This window comes from Petaurus breviceps, unplaced genomic scaffold (genome assembly GCF_028583685.1).
Source record: "Petaurus breviceps papuanus isolate PSGF00001 unplaced genomic scaffold, PetGlider_PUasm1.0 138, whole genome shotgun sequence".
In the NCBI taxonomy this organism is placed as follows: domain Eukaryota; kingdom Metazoa; phylum Chordata; class Mammalia; order Diprotodontia; family Petauridae; genus Petaurus; species Petaurus breviceps.
This window is the reverse complement of record NW_027185694.1, coordinates 21,431,682-21,442,811: the sequence shown is the minus strand read 5'-3', so window position 1 is coordinate 21,442,811 and position 11,130 is coordinate 21,431,682. Positions and strand designations below refer to the sequence as shown.

The window sequence follows — 11,130 nt, the reverse complement described above, 5'->3', positions numbered from 1 at the left end:
TACAATTTATAAATCAAAATACAAATCAAATACAAAATCCTTTGCTTGGTATTCATAGCCTTTCACAATACTCACCTCCCTCCCTTAATTTTCTTACAGCCTATTCACTGATATATAATTTTTCATCCAGTGACAGTGGACTCCTGGATGTTCAACAAACAAGAAACTCCATCTCTGGACTTTGGGTGTTTTCTCTAGTTGTCCCTCATGCTTGGAATACTTTCCCTCTTTATCTCTGCCTAATGGCTTTCCTGGCTTTCTTCAAGTCCCAACTAAAACCTTATCTTCTATGGGAAGCCTTTCACAAACACCCTATTCTTGTACCGTATCTTTTAAAATTATTTCCTATATGTAGTTTGTACACATTTGTTTGCTTGTTTTTTCTGCCATTAGATTATGAACACCTTGAAGGTAGGGACTATCTTTTGTATTCCTTTCTGTCAGTGCTTAGCACAGTGCCTGGCACTTAGTAGGTGCTTAATAAGTGTGTATTGACTGACTGACTTCCCAAAACCTGTCTCTCTTAACTAACATCTTAAATATTTATTTAAAAAATGTTTTATTGACGCATTTTTCCCAACCTGGCCTTTTCTCAGTTTCACTCTACCCTCACAATAGAACGCTCTGTAATAACCAAAGGAGTACAGTTAAGGAAAAGAAATTAACATGTTGGCCATATTTGACGGCATATGCCTCATTCCACACCTGGATTCCATCACCTCTTTATTGAGAGGAGGAAGGTATGTTTTATCTTCAGACTTTGGAGTCAAGATTAGCCATTACATTAATCTGAATTTTGATGTCATTTAGCATTGTTTTTCTTTACTGTAGATGTTGTTCTCTTGGTGCTTTTTTGCTTTACTCTCTTTTAGTTCATACAGATCTTTCCAAGTTTATTTAAATTCTTTATATCCATTATTTCTTATGGTGCAATAATATTCTTTTCATTTTTAAAAATATTCCAAATTTAATGAAACCCCAACTAAAATGAACATTTCCATCTACATTGTAGAACAGAAGTAAAGAATTGTATTATGGAACTGTGAATCTGTTATTTAATAACTTGCTTTTTAAAAATATATAATACATTCAGCATGTAATTTTTAAAACATTTAATTAAAAAATTAATAAAAATCTATTTTTTCTCTTCTACTCCCATTGGAAAAAATAAAAAAGAAAAACAAAACCATTGTAACAGATATGCGTAGTCAAGCAAAACTAATTCCTGCATTGATAATGTCCAAAAAAAATATGTTTCAATCTGCACCTCAAGTCCATCACTTCGGACAGTAGGTAGGTAGCATGTTTTATCTTGGGTCCTCTGGAATTGTGGTTGGTCATTCCATTAGTCAAAAGTTTTTAGGTCTTTCGAGATTATATTTATAATGCTGTTTTCATTGTGTAAATTATTCCTCCGGCTCTATGCACTTTTTTCTTCATCTGTTTTCATACAAGTCTTCCTAGGTTTCATTGAAATTTGACCCTTTTATTGTTTTTCATAGAATAGTAGTATGCCATAACATTCATACATTACCATAATTTGTTTAGCCATTCCCCAACTGACAGGTACCACCTTAGTTGTTTTCCATAAAATAAAGAGCTGTTGTAAATATTTTTGTACATATTTGACCTCCTCCTTGTTCCTTTTGGCGTATAATCTAGTAGTGGTGTCACTGGGTCAAAGAGTATTTACTAAATTTAGTAACTTTTTGGGTATAGTTCTAAATGCACAATAATATTCTATTATGTTCATATATCATACATTTAGTTTTTCCCTAATGCGTTGATATCTACTTGGTTTCCATTTTCTGAATGTTTCATTATTTATAAGAATTTGATTTGTGTCATTGGCTTTCTTGGGAAACATGCCTAGTAGTATGATTGATGGGTCAAAGGGTATGAATAGTTTGTTGATTTTTTTTTTTAAGCACAATTATATAGTTCTAAATGGTTTTCTAGAACTGTTGGTCACATTCCTAATTCTGCCAACTTTAGTAGTGTCTTGTAGAGTCAGCATTTAATGTACCTCCCTTCTCACAACCCCTCTAATAGTGACTTTCTACTTTAAGATATATATTTTTTTTCTGACAATTTGACAGGTATGAATTTTGAGCTATAGAATAAGTAAGCTCTTTCTGAAAATCTAGACTTGAAACCTTGGAATCATCTTTGGCTTTCCCTCTCACACTGTGTAGACTCAAATATCAGTTCTCCTCATTACCATTCACACTGCTGCAAGCTTAGTTCAAACTCTCTTTACCTGTTTGCCTGGGATATTGGAATATCTTTGGTAATTATTTTCCCTACCTCCATTTCTCCCCTTTCCAATCTAACCTTTCATATGCATTTAAAGTAATCTCTGTACAAATTTAACCACACTACTCCCTTGCTGAAAATCCATCAATGATTGGCTTCTTATCTGTATGATAAAGATACAAACTCTTTATTTTGATATTTAAAGCCTTTCCACAATTTAACTTCACCTTCCTCTTCTAGCTTTGTTTTACTTTACTTCAAGATAAACTGAACTTGCCTAACTTGCCTTCTCCCTCTTCTGTGCATTTGTGTAGGCTGTCTTCATGCCTGTAATTCCCTCTTTTCATGTATTTGGTCCTGCTATCTTTCTCTTCCTTTGAGGATCAATGAAGGTGCCACTTTCTCCATGAAATTTTCAAATTATCAAATATTCCAGCACTTTGCCTAGACTTTTCCTTTGCTCTTATTATATTCAGTCTTGTGTCATTCTTATTTTACTTGTCTTATCCTATTAGATTGCAAACTTGAAATTGGTGATTTCTAGTTTTTATTTTTATATTCCCAGTGCCTTTTAGAGTAAGCACTTAATGAGAGTGAATGATTCAAAAGCTAGAAGTTTAGAACATTAAATGTGAGAACATAGCATATTGGAGTTGGGTGTTCTCTATAATTTAGTCCAACCTCATTTTACATATGAGGAAATTGAGACCTAGAGAAAGTGACTTGTCCAAGGGCATTGAGTTGAATGATAGAACACTGTAGTGTAAATCTTGCTGAATTTTGCATGAGAGGATCTGGGTTCAAGTCTCGGTTCTGTCACTTCTTATCTCTATGATAAATTAGTCACTTAACCTCTCTAGTTTTCATCTGGTCTGTAAAATGAGGGGTCTGGAATAGAAGATCTCTGATATCTCCCTCACCAGTTGATGGTTCTATGAACCTGTGGGTTTAGATTCTCTGTTAGCAATTGTTTGTGGGAATATAGTAAAAACTGAGACCATAAGTGCAAAGGGGACACAGACTATAGAAAGAACCCATTTCTTATAGGACTAATCATGGACCTTGTTTTGGAGATAGATTTTTAGTGGGGTAGTGATTGTGAATAACTTGAGAGGAAGGATTTGTAGAAGCACTTATGTAGAAGCCCTATGAAATGAGCAAATTTGAGTGTGGGATAAGTAGGCAAATTAGTTTGTTTAGGCCAGAGTGGCTTTATTCCAACTAGAAAAATATATTGTTATGGGGGAGGCAGTTGACACAGGTCTTAGAATGCTAAACAGGAAAAATATACTTGCTAATAACTCAGATATTTTCTTTTAAGGTATATTTGAAGTGCTTTTCTTGCAGCAGTCTTGCTAGGTAGGTAGCATTCATTAACAGTTTTCATGTTTTTGTTTACATTTTAAGTTTTAGGTAATAGTTGTTTATCAATATCCTGTAGTAGGTAGAGTGGAGATTTGAGACTCGGAGCAAATATGAGGGAAAGGAGACAAGTATTTCTTCCTTTTTTAAATGGGTATTTATTGACTACCACGGTGCTGTGGATAGAGTGCTGGGCTTGGAGTTAGGAAGCCTTGAGTTGAAATTTCGCCTCAGACACTTCTGGCTGTGTGACTGTGGGCAAGTCACTTAACCCTGTTTGCCTCAGTTTCCTCATCTGTAAAATGAGCTGGAGAAGGAAAGGGCAAACCACTCCAGTATCTTTGCCAAGAAAACCCCAAACGGGGTCATGACTGAAAACAATTATTTATTGATATTTTTTGTTTCTTATATCATCATAGAATTACATGTATCTCTCCTTCTCCTCTTCCAGAGAGCTGTCCTGTATGGGTATTTTTTCATTCAAGTCCCACTTGATATTTACAATTTTTTTACATTTACCTTTTGTGATGTGTCATCGTTCTTTTCATTTACCTTGCTGTAGTTACTGTGTATATTGTTTTCTTGGCTCTGGTTACTTTACTCTGCGTCACTTCATAAAGATCTTTCTGTGTTTTTCTGTATTTATCACACATTATTTCTGACAGGATAATATTTCTTTACATTCATGTATCACAGTTTATTCAGCCATTCATTCCTCCATTGATGGGGATCTATTTTGTTTCTAATTCTTAGCTTTCACCAGAAGTGTTGCTATAAATATTTTGTAGTATATAGGGACTTTTTCTTATTGATGGCTTCCTTCGGGTACAAGCCCAGTAATGGAGTCTCTGGTTCAAAGTGTATGGATGGTATTTTAGGTGGACATATAGATTTCATCAGTTGAGAACAAAATTTACATCATAGGTTCCTTCCCCAAAACCATATTCATTCATCAAACATTTGTTATTAATATTTACTATATGCACTTATTATTATTTGTTACTATTAATATTTTTATTGTCTGCCATGTGCCAGGTACTGGACATCTGCTGGGACTACAAAGGCAAAAATGAAATATCTCCTGCCCTCAAAAAGTTTAGGTTCTGTTGGGCAAATAAATAGCATTTATATGGAAAAGTAAGTACAAAAGATAAACCAAGTAATTTGGAGGGGAGGATACTGGTAAATTTGTAGAAGCACTTATCATAGTGCCTGGCACATAGTAAGTGCTATAAAAATATTGTTGTTGATGATGAAGTTTCTCATGCAGTCTTCGTGGACAAGATGGAGAGATGTGGACAATTAAACAGTTGGGTAAGATTTGGAACTCTTTTAGTCACTAGACCCAAAGTAATTTGCAGTTTAGATAGGTGCCTCCTCTGTGATTTATAATCTTAGAGAAGAAGGGGACACTGATAAGTTAAGTGACTTACTCAGGCTCACAGTCTGTGTACATCAGAGACAGGACTTCAACCTAGATCTTCTTGATTTTAAAGCCTCCCTCTCTTCTAAGGCACCTTGCCTCTCATGTGGCACAGAGTGGGTGTTTCATGAATCCTTATTGATTGATTACTCAGCAAAGGAAAAGATGATACAAAGCTGGGAACATGTTAGATGACAATTCAGAAATCCAGAAAGATCTCAGCAGGCTAGAACAAATATTTGAATCTAAGAAGATAAAAGAGGATTAAATGTGAAGTTTGAGTCTAAAAACATCAACACAATATGAGAGAGAGGAAGCTGCAGTGAAAAGGATCTGGATATTTTTATTGTTCAGGGGTATGACATGGCCACTAAAAAAACGAATGCTCTATTATTTAATGCTGTTTTATGAGAAGCATAGTCTCATGAACAAAGGATATGAAAGCCTTGTTGTTCACTTCCCTGGATAGACCATATCTAAAATGTTGTGTTTACTTAGGGATACCACATTTTAGAAAGGGCACTGACAAGCTGTAGAATATCTGGAGTAAGGAGACCAGGCTGGTAAGGGCTGAGGGGCTGAGAATGTGTAATATAAGAATGAGTTGAAAAAAATTGAGATGTTTAACTTGGGAGAGTGAGAGAATGTGTGTGTGTGTGTGTGTGTGTGTGTGTGTGTGTGTGTGTGTGTGTGTGTGCGCGTGTGTGTGTGTAAGATGACGAGTAAGATGATAGCAGTCTTCAAGAATTTTAAGAGACTTTTTTTTTTAATAGAAAAGAGGTTAAGATATTCTGTTTGATTTCAGAGGGCAGAACTAGGAGCACTGGGTAGAAGTTACAGATAGGTAGATTTAGGTTTTGCAAGGAAAAATGTGATACAAAAATAAAACCACCTGATTTAAAAAGTAATAGTTCTTTCTCACAGGTTTTCAAGCAGAGATTGAATGACCACCTATTGGGATGTTGTAGAAAGTATTTTGGTTATATAAGGTGTTCTGAAGCCCTTTCCAACTCTGAGATTTGCTAATTTTGTGTTAGCAATACTTTGTAGAATTTATCTGGTTTATCTAGTTAATCCTTTTAATTTCATTGGCAAAGAAATGGGACCAGAAATAAGAAGATACTTGTAAATTAAATGGACATTTGAGACAAGAATCTAGCTTTTTGGGCATTTTTAGTTTAATGCTTATACCACTACTCCATGTTACCTTATACTTTGGAAAGAGCGTAGTTAATATACTATTTCCCTTCTCTTTATTTCAGTTCCCTCTTCTGTAAAATGAGAGTTGGACTAGGTTTTCTCTAAGGTCCTAGTTCTCACAGTCTAAAACTCAGTGTCTCTCTAAGTTGAATTAGTACTGTATCTTTTGTAAAAAAAAAAAAATTTTAGTTAAGTTGTTACTTATCTTTTTTTTTTTTAAACAATTAAGCATTTTTCTTCTTTCCTGCAGCCCCCCCCCCCGAAAACAAAGTAAAAAACAAACCATTGTAGCAAATGTTTATAGTCAAGAAAAATTCCTAGTTTGATCATATCCAAAAATGTATGTCTTATTCTCCATTTTGAGTCTATCCTGTATCAGGAGGTGCCGGTTGCATACTTTGTTAGCCCTCCTCTGGAGTGATGGTTGGTCATTGTATTGATAAGAGTTTTGAAGTCAGAGTTTTTATTTCAAATGTTGCTGCTGTTATTTGTATACGTTGTTCTTCTGGTTTTAATTACTATGTACTGCATTAGTTTATATAAGTCTTCCCTGGTTTCTCTGAAACTGTCCCTTTCATCATTAATTATGGAACAATAGGATTCCATTTCATTCAGACATAATAATTTGTTCAGTCATTCTGCAGTTGATGGGCTCTTTAGTTTCCAGTTTTTTGCATTACACAAAAGAACTGCTATAAATATTTTTATACTTTTCCTTTTCTTTGATCTGTTTGGGGTAGAGGCCTAGTAGTGATATTGCTAGATCAAAGGGCATTGCACTATTAAGCTATTTTTTATCATAGTGTCAAATTATATTCCAGAATGGCCGGGCCAGCTCACAGCACAACTCAGTCAGCAGATTTTAGCTATTATTTTGAATTTAGATCAGTAATTTTGAAAAAAATAAATATAGATGTGAACACTGAAGGGATATATTCTGAGATGTACCAGTGGTTGTATTTCTGAGGATTTTTAGGAATTAGAACTTGAAGGTTTCTTTTAGATTACCTTTCTGAGCCAGTCTTTGATTATACTTTGTAAAATATTTTTAAAAGATTAATTTTCAAGTTCTAGAAATTTTTTTATGTTGAATTGAAATGTTTAGTATGCCAATTGAATTAAACCTGTGGACAGTGCTTCCTCATTTGCCTCTGATTATGGCTATTTCAGGTCTCTTATACTCTTCAGACAGCTCTCCAGCAGTAACTACAGTTAGTAGATAGACCATTTCAGGATTAGCTAATAGGTAATTTCTCTCCTGTCTGTTATAGACATTTTCTTTAGCAAATAAAATTTCAGGTTTTTAAGGAACATTAGAAGGTATCTAGCCAATTAAAAAAAAAACAACAAGAAAACCTCATACTATAATGAATACCTTGGTAGGCTTCTTAATAGTTGACATTTTTTAATGAACTTACTGATGAACTTCCAAGAAAGTTCTAAAGGGCTTTCATCTGACTTACTATTCATGAGGAATTTGCTAAATAGATAGTAATCTTTCAGCAAGCATTTATTAAGTGTCTACTATGTACTAGGCCCTGGAGATATCAATAACCAAAAACAAACCAATCGTCCTTCATTTTTGCTGTGAATATTATAAATTCCAGTATCCTCCCCCTCCCCCTTGTTTTGACACACCTTAGGTTGTATTGGAAAGCCGAGCTGCCTTAGTGCAGGGCAGTGGCATAGTGCTATAGTGACTGTCTTGAAAACTTCCAGGTAAGTTCCTCCCTGGCACTGGTATCTCTACCCATCCTGTTCTCTTTTTATGGTGCCGTTATTGCCATGGCATAGTATATACCAGATCTACTTCGCTGACTTTGAGCTGCTCAGAGTGGGTAGAGAATGGTGCTAATGTCATTCACAGACATTCATTTTTTTCAAGAATCAGTTATTCCTGATTATGTGTAGATTTCCTGTGGTGGGGAAGCCTATACAAAAATATGCTATACCTGCATAACAAGTAATGCAGATGGAAACTAAGAGCATAATAACCCTATAAGATCCAGAGGGAGAAAAAATAATTTTGATCTGAGTATTAGAAGGTAGCTTTATGAAAGAGGTTGTCACTGGAACTGGTCTTTGAAGGGATGGGTTAGATTTCAGTAGATAGAGATGGGGGTAAAGGTGACCCCTTCCTACCTTTAAAGGTTTTTTCTTCTACTTTACTCTCTTCCATGCATTCCATTAATTAAATGATACTGGCTCTTGCCGCCGTGCCCCCCCCCCCCAAGACTAGGTCTGCGTATCTCTCCCAGGCTCGAAGTGCAATGGCTACTCACAGGTCCAATCCCACCACTGATTGGCATGGAAATGGACCCTTCATGACCAGGCCCAGTTTGTTCTTCTTAGGCAGTACCTCCTTTGCTCCTAGCCTCCCTATAGGAGCTCACCTTATTGTTGTGGAACCTAGTGTGGAAATCAGATCAGCTTTACCTCTGCTGTTCATTAGAACTCCCATGCTCTAGTGATTCACTAGTCTCTGCCTCCCCAATAGTAGGGATTATAAATATATGCTGTCATGCTCATTGTGCAGGGTATTCCATCTCTCATTTTTGTGCCTTTGAATTCTCTGACCCCCATACTCAAGAGTATTTTCCTAAGCTACACCTGCTTTTTACATTTCTGTGACTTCAAGAGTCAGCTCAAATTCCAGTTTGTGCAGGAAGACTTTCCTAGTGCCTCCAGCTACTGGTGCTTTTCCCTCTGAGATTATCTTCCATCTATCCTTCATATATCTTAATGTATGTAGTTATTTACATGCTGTCTCCTCCATTAAAATGTGTGTTCCTTGAAAGTAGGAAATATTCTTGGTTCCCTGTCCCATGTTCTTTGAAAAATATTATTTCTTTTCAACTAACATTTATTTTCTTTCCCTCTTGATTTCTTTGCTCAAATGAACAAAAAATAAACATAAAACCCTTATAACAAAAAAGCATAATCAGGCAGGGCAAATTCCTTTATCCAGTGCTCTTTCCACAAACCATGTATTCCTATACTAGCAGCTTTCCAAGACTGAAGTGGGCACTATGGGAAACCCTAGTGGTCAGAGCAGCATATGATTAGCCAGACTACTTTAAGCACTGGATATGGAAGCAAGAGACCTGAATTCATAGGGACATAGTTTAGAGCTGGAAAGCACTTTAAATCACATTTAGTTCAAACACCTTCATTATACTGATGATAAAACTGTGGGCCATAAAATTAAAATGACTCTCCAAGGTTACACAGTAACTGGTGGAGATGAGATTTGAATCCAGATCTCTTGATTCTGGCACTTTCTACTGTATCATGTTCCTATTCCTGCCCTTTATTATTATTATTTTAGCTTTTTGGAGGGGGAAGGTAGGGCAACTGGGGTTAAGTGACTTGCCCAAGGTCACACGGCTAGTTTTTTTGTGTGTGTCTGAAACCGCCTGCCCATTATTAATAACCTAATGTATGCTATGGGAAAGTCGTATTTCAAATAATGAAACAAGAGGAGGGTCTCTTATAGCTTCAACAGTCTGATTCTATAAGAGGGAATGAATTTGCTAATTTGAGGAGATAGGAGTAGGAAGGTTTTTGTTAATTTTAGTGGTTACCCTAATAGAACAGAAAGATTTTTTTTTTATCATTTCCTTCCTGCCTGCCTTCCTGCCTGCCTGCCTGCCTTCCTTCCCAATCCTCCCTCCCTCCCCAGGATTATATAACTACTTAGTGTCAAGTATCTGAGGCTGAATTTGAAATCCTCCTGACTCTAGGACTGCTGCCACCTAGCTGCCCCTTTTTACCATGTCTAAGGCTAGATTACCTTGAACTGTTTCTTTTAAATTTGGTGTTGGTTTTTTTTTTTTAATAAATTTCAGATCCTTAGGATGTGCCAGGCCTTTGGTAGTGTCTAAGAATGGCACTTCTAGTATTTTTTTATTTGGAGGAGAGAAGGCAGGGCAATTGGGGTTAAGTGACTTGCCCAAGGTCACACGGCTAGTAAGTGTCTGAGGCCATGTTTGAACTCAGGTCTTTCTGACTCGAGGGCCAGTGCTCTGTTCATTGTGCCACTTAGCCGTCCCACTTCTATTTTTTAGTTTCTTTCTTAATGTATTTTAAAACATTACAGATTTTGAGTTTGGTTTTCCTTTTGTGTTCTGAAATGCTAAACTTCTATTATAGCATATCCTGACCTATAAAGCTTCAATTCTCAACCATTATCTACTACTGTATACTATGCAGTCCAGTGGGCATAATGTTATTCTTATGCAAGTTTAGAATTTAGCCTTTTAAGTATATGTTTAACTTTAATAGAGAAATTAAAAGCACTTTGGAAGGATGAAGTTTATGGCTCTGAAAAATAATTGTTTTATGATCTGATGGGCTTTCCATGGGAAAAATAATTTTTTGGGATTTATTAATGATTTTCAAGTCCATTATTAAAAAATTAACAGCTAGGATGTTTGTACTTAGTGATACTCCATTGACTATTAGTAACTTAGTGGTATGGGAAAAAATGCACCTTGGACTTGAGTTCTTGGGTAGATTGCCTAACTTCTCTGAGCCTTAATTTCCCTATTGAAAAAATGAGGTTATTTAGTAATAACATTTTTAGGTACATATATGTATATGGGTATATACATGTATGTATAATCCTATACAGTTTACAAAGCATTTTTCTTGTAATCTTCTGAGGTGGGTAGTATAAGAATTATTCCCATTTTATAGATAAACTGAGTCTAAGAGAAGCTATGATTTGCCAAAGGTGATCCTACTAGTAAGTAATGGAATTTGTGCCCAAACTTAGCTCTTTTTATTCTGAGATCATTTGCCTTCTCTTGGCTGGTTATTTCTAGTTTATCATATATCTGCATCTATCTATCTATCTATCTATCTATCTATCTATCTATCTATCTATC

At 35.7% G+C, this 11,130-nt stretch overlaps 1 protein-coding gene across 2 annotated transcripts in view; it reads left to right on the top strand.

Moving 5' to 3' along the window:
• Positions 1-576: 576 nt before the first annotated feature.
• Positions 577-11,130, top strand: part of PDPK1 (3-phosphoinositide dependent protein kinase 1) — a 75,997-nt gene continuing 65,443 nt past the window's right edge. The window contains exons 1-3 of one of the 2 annotated variants that reach the window (XM_069107633.1): positions 577-740; positions 1,177-1,293; positions 4,654-4,755. The gene's annotated coding sequence lies outside the window, so the exon portion shown is untranslated. The remainder of the gene's footprint in view (positions 741-1,176; positions 1,294-4,653; positions 4,756-11,130) is intronic. The other variant, XM_069107626.1, reaches the window with a different exon arrangement.